The sequence below is a fragment of the Nomascus leucogenys genome, chromosome 15, assembly GCF_006542625.1.
Source record: "Nomascus leucogenys isolate Asia chromosome 15, Asia_NLE_v1, whole genome shotgun sequence".
Taxonomy (NCBI): Eukaryota; Metazoa; Chordata; class Mammalia; order Primates; family Hylobatidae; genus Nomascus; species Nomascus leucogenys.
In genome coordinates, this window is record NC_044395.1 from 27,742,292 (window position 1) to 27,748,308 (window position 6,017).

Here is a 6,017-nt window from a genome sequence, read left to right on the forward strand (position 1 = left end):
TGGATTATGGGGTGGATTCCCCTCTTAATGTTCTCCTGATAGTGAGTTCTCACGAGATCTTGTTTAAAAGTATGTAGCACAACCCCTCCTCCTTCCTCTAGCTCTGGCCATGTGAAGATGGGCCTGCTTCTTCTTTGCCTTTTGCCGATGGTTGTATATTACCTGAGGCCTCCCCAGCCATGGTTTCTCTACAGCCTGAGGATACATGAGTAAATTAAACCTCTTTTCTTTGTGAATTACCCAGTCTCAGGTGTTTCAACATAGCAGTGCTGGAGTGGACTAATATACTCAGATTACTTGTGCGAATCTCACAGTTTGCACAATTTAGATGAGCTGTTTTGTGGTTTGAGCTGACACTAGGGAAGCGGGTTCAGGTTTGGAAGAGAGGTTGTGGACTTGCACAGTGTCAGGGGAGGACAATGTGGAAATGTATGTGGAAAGAGTATGGGATCTTGATTTAGAGGACTAGGCTAATCTCTTATTGCTTGTATGACTTTGGATAACATGCCTAGATTTTATGGGCCTTAGTTATCTGGTCTGTAAAATGGAACTTATGCTAATACCCATGTTTATGTCACCATGGAGACTAATTAGATTTTGAATAGGAAAGTGCCTTGTAAACTCTTTTAATACAAACATCATTTGGGACCTTTTCAACCTTGCTTCTCAATGGCTCCTCTGAGCTGCAGCATTGACCCAGATGTGTAATGAAGTGTAATGAAATGTCTTTGTGAATTGCTCCCAAAAGAATTGACTGGCACCAAACATTTCATGTGGTCGTGGGGAGGGGTCAAATCAACAACCTCCGACCATTTTGATGTTTTTTATCTCTCTGCCCTAGATTTCTTCCAGGAGCTCCAACTCTTTTGTCATCTGTTATGTAAAATATCTCTCCTCATTTTGAGAAGCCTAGGTGCCAAGACAACTTAAGGTCCTGGGATTCAGCTTCCCTTCCAAATGTCTTTCAGTAAGTTTTTCCAATAATATATCTTTCTTCATCAGCTGAATTCAGCCTATAACACCATAAAGTATTAAAACATATTTTATTGTCTTGTGCTGTTACTTTTTTTATTGTATTAAAAATACATAATAAAAAATTTACCATCTTAACCATTTTTAAGTGCATAGTTTAGTGTATTGAGTATATCCACATTCAAGCTGTTTCACATTGTTGTGAAACATCTCTAGCACTTTTTCATCTTACAGAACTGAAACTCTATAGCCATTAAACCACAACTCCCCTTTTCCTCCTCCGGTTACAATTATTTGAAAAATGTTTTAGGATAAGAGCAATACTTGGGGTTGTTATTTGAATAAAGATAACGTGATAAAGCAGGTCATGTGAAATGATTTTTAGGAAGATGGAAAAAATTGTCACGTACTAATTTGAATGAATGAATGAGTAATGAAGGAAACATAATTATTCTCAGTTTGGTCAGTGCCCTCCCCAGAAAGAAATGTGAGTGTGAGGTCAAACGTATTCTGCAACACAAGTAATTTTAGAAAGCACAAATCAATCTGGAACCAAATCTTAATGTTATATCCAACTTATAATTGAATTGTGATGAATTTTCCAGTTTCACATTCACCTTTAGACTCAGATGATCTTTGCAGGAATCAAATGATCCTAGGAGTTTTAGATGGGAATTCTTTTAGCTGCAAAATAAATTTACTTCAAAGAGAGGTAACTAAAAGAGAGAACTTGAGTATCTTGAGAGGCTTTTTCTATGTAATGACTAAGATGCCACCTAACAGCACCGTGTTTTACATGGTCCGTGGGCTTATGCTTTCTGTAGGAGAGAAATTCTCTCTCAGCTCCCTATGAACTTTTGATAAATGACTGTCATTGGCTATACTTGGGTCATGAATGTGCCCCTGGGCCAATCTTGAAGCATGAGGTACTTTGATTGGACAGTCTGGTCACATGCCTTCTGTTATGGTGAGGGAGGAAGGAATAAGTGATTGACAATTCCATCAGGTGAGGACTAAAACAACAGATGTAAACTATAGGGCTTTTATTTTTTCTTTAAGTCATTCTCTGAGCTGGAGAAGATTCACAGGGGCCCAAATCCCTAGAAATTCTGCTCAAGTGCCAGGATACTGACGTATTCCCTAGTTTGCTTTGTGAAGGTCACCAGCTCTGTTTTTAATTAAAAAAACAAAACAAAACATGATGAGCCTTTGAAGGATAATTATTTTAAAAGATGATGATGACTATTATCATTACTATTATTATTTATAAATTTGAGTTTCTATTTTAAACACATCAATGGCAGTGTTTCACTGAGTTGGAAAACTCTAGTTTTGTGGTGTCCCTAAAATTTTATGATGTTAGTACCTAAAATTGTCTCTTGAGTCATCTACACTTATGAGAAAGATATTATAGGTTTGAAAAAACACCTTTGATTTGTGGGCCATATCCTGAAAACTTTCTAAAATATTCTCTAAATTATCCCAGCCTGGCCTACTATGACTGTAAAGTCCAGTAAGTGTTACCTCTCACACCTGCCCCCCAGTCCAGTAGCTCAGACAGTGAGAGCTTCAGCAGGTAGGATAAATTAGCCCCAGTTAGGTTTTTGCTTCCCTGCTTGTGGATTGTGCTATATATATTTGAAAGAGTCTTGCTTTGTCACCCAGGCTGGAGTTCAGTGGCATGATCTCGTCTCACTGCAACCTCTACCTCGTGGGTTCAAGCCATCCTCCCACCTCAGCCTCCAAAGTACCTGGGACTACAGGTGCCCACCACCACACCTGGCTAATTTTTCTATTTTTTGGTAGACATGGGGTTTCATCATGTTGGCCAGGCTGGTCTCCAACTCCTGGCCTCAAGTTATCTGCCTGCCTTGGCATCCCAAAGTGCTGGGCTTCCAGGAGTGAGCCACTGCGCTGGGCCTGTGCTTCATATTATTAGTCCTGACTCTGACATCTGAATTCAGATTTGCAGTTCCTTCTATTCCAATGGGCTCATTAGAAATTCAAGGTTAGTTACCTGGGGACCAATTAATCCAATTGTGGAGCTCCAGGCTGCTCAGGCCATTTACATGCAGTTTCTTCTGAAGTGAAGTAATTATGAGCTGCTTCTAGCTACCTAGATACAGACCTGGGGAAGTCAAGCTTTGGTAGAAATGATGGTAGGATATTACGTATATTTGCCATGGTGCAGGGAAGAATATGGTCTTTGGGTATAGTCAGTCACAGTCACAAGGGTACATGTAGAGGGATTGTCACTGAGACATTGTTTTTAATAGTCAAAGCTTAAAAACAATTTAACTCTCCAATGAAAGAAGATTGATTCAATAAATTATGGTAGTATTCACACAAAATCATTAATATAAGTAAAAAAATAAAAAATGAGGAAGCAGACATGTTTATGTATTCATCAATATAAAAATATATGGTTGGGTTATTTATTAACTTATATAGTTAATAAGTTGATTTGTACGGTATAATTTCACTTTTTTTGACTAGTGTATCTTTTGTCATTTTATAGGTCTCCACTGCAGCTGCCCCCCACTCTTCTCTTGGATGACGACGTTTGCAGGCTTCAGGGGGACCAGGGAACAAAGCTGGGGCCTGGCAGCCCCACTATGCTGCCAGCCGGGGAGAACTAGTCACAAGTACAAATTATCACAACAATTAGCGCCTGTACTTGGCGGATCTGCAAATTGAGGAGGTCCCAGCTCCTCATTGTACGGGGGTCTATTTTGCAGTGACCTTGCTCTGGAGACGATGATAATTCCTTCAGCCTGAGGGAATTGATGTTGATGAACCAGGTGGCATCAATTGGCTCATAATCACCCTGCACGTTCATGCTCACCAGCTCCTCGTTGTAGAGAGACAGTGGGGCACTCCCGGCCAAGGATGTACACCTGGCCCTTGAGGACAGACACCTGCACTTTCCCTTCCACTCGCTCCTGGTACTCGGCGATGCAGTGGCGGACAAATTCACACTCGGGCTGTGCCAGAAAGCCAGAAACCGGTATACACCAGCTCAGCAAATTTCAAGCCCAGGCGTTGTTTGATTTTGTGCACTTCCCGGTGCGTGGTGAAGGCCTGGATGTCTAAATGAGCGTAGTAAAGGATAGTGCCTGCTGGGGCCCCGTAGATACCTCGGGACTTCATTCCAATGAAACGGTTCTCCACGATGGCAATACTGCCCACGCCGTGCTTGCCTGCAACTTCGTTCAGGTACGTGAAGAGCTCCAAGGAGGTCTGGTGGGTGGCACTATCCTTGACGTTGGTCATCTTCACGGGGACCCCTTTTTTGAACTCCATCTCGAGAATGTCAGGGGTGTTGGGGGCTTTGGCCGTGTCCTGGGTCTTCGTGTAGAGACCTGGAGGCGCTTGGTTCTCGGGATTCTCCAGGATTCCAGCCTCGTAGCTGATGTGCATGAGGTTCTCGTCCATGCTCCACGGGTTCTTGGGAGTGACCGGGGTGGGAATCCCGCGTTGCTTTACGTATTCCGTCAGGTCACTGTGGTCCTTGAACCGGTTGTAGAATTCGGGCATACTTCAGGGAGCAATGACCTTTATCTGTGGGGGCCAGCGAGTAGCAGGTGAGCTCAAACTGGACCTGATCGTTCCCCTTTCCCGTGGTGCCGTGGGACACATACTAGGCCCCCTCCTGCTGGGCGACTTCCACTTGTTTGCGGGCAATGCAGGCCCTGGCGAGAGAGGTGCCCAGGAGGTAGCGGTCCTCATACAGTGTGCTGGACTGGATGGCCGGCCAGATGAACTCCTCCACAAACTCCATGTGGACATCATCAGTGAACACCTTTTTGGCCCCAGGCTTCAGTGCCTTCTTCATGCCTTTGTGGAAGTCTTCCTTCTGGCCAATGTTGGCTAGGTATGCAATGACGTCATAGCCTTGTTCGTTCAGCCACACGAGGATGCAGAAGGTGTCCAGGCTGCCACTGCAGGCCAGAACCATAGAGCCTTTGCTGGACATACCGTCCGGAATCTGACTCCACACTGCAACGAACCACTCGGGCTGGGGCAGCCATGGCAGGCGACAGAGCAGGATAATTTCATTTTTATAAAAACGAATGGGTTTATTTATTTGTGTGTATTTTTAGAGATTAGAGGTGAGAATTTGGTATTGCTGTAATGGTATTATGGTCAGGGATGCTGGGCTGTGAAGATTCTGTTGTGCTGATCATGTGTCTTTCTCAGGGTGTTGCCAACCAAGCAAGTGATACTCAAGGAATGATAGGAGATGATATTGTTTATTAGTAACTGGATAAGCACCTAGTTCACCTTGTGAGTTTTCTGTTAAAAGATGGATAGGAGAACATGATTACATCCAGAGACCTTTAAGTGAAACCTCCTGCGTCTAGGATGGCTGGGTAAACAGAGTCTACCTCTGCCTATTTAATTATAGTTACAGAGTAGATGGGACACACACACAAACAACCCTCTTTGTTTTACTTGGTGTTTCTTATCACCAAGTCATAGAAAGAAGTGAGGCAAAGGAGGACTTGGGGTCTTTAAGGAATAATAACTTGGTCCACTGGTTAACTATGAACTCTGGCCAATCAAATGACAAATGATCTCTTCCTAAGAGATGTTCAACTGAGTGTATGTGTGGGGTTAGTAAGGAGAGAAGCAGAAGGGTACATGCATTTTTCTCAGAGTATGCATGTGTAGAAAAAATACTGGAAACATTTGCGTCAAAATGCCGTAGTACTCTTTTTATGGGCAGTGGGATTACAGCTGATTATAATTTGTATAAATTATTTTCTATACTTTCTAAGTTTCTTCAGTGAACATAGATGTCTTGTATAATAAAAAGCCATTCATAAAAATTCAGCTTTAGTGTCATTTTAAGCAAACACTCCCACCTTCCATAACTAAACTCTCATATTTACATCAACATGACAGTTTGCTTCTAATCGTCTAGTGGCACTCTGAAGAGATAAGCTCCTTCCTTTTTCAACAGGGAAGTTCCTGTAGCACATTATTCAGATAAGGCTTAAGTGAGATCTTATGAGCTCTGATCGGAACCTTTGCTGAATGGC

The 6,017-nt window shown here is 42.7% G+C and overlaps 1 pseudogene; it reads right to left on the reverse strand.

The window, feature by feature from the left end:
- Nucleotides 1-3,640: 3,640 nt before the first annotated feature.
- On the reverse strand, nt 3,641-4,948 carry LOC100592687 (annotated as a pseudogene).
- Nucleotides 4,949-6,017: the final 1,069 nt, after the last annotated feature.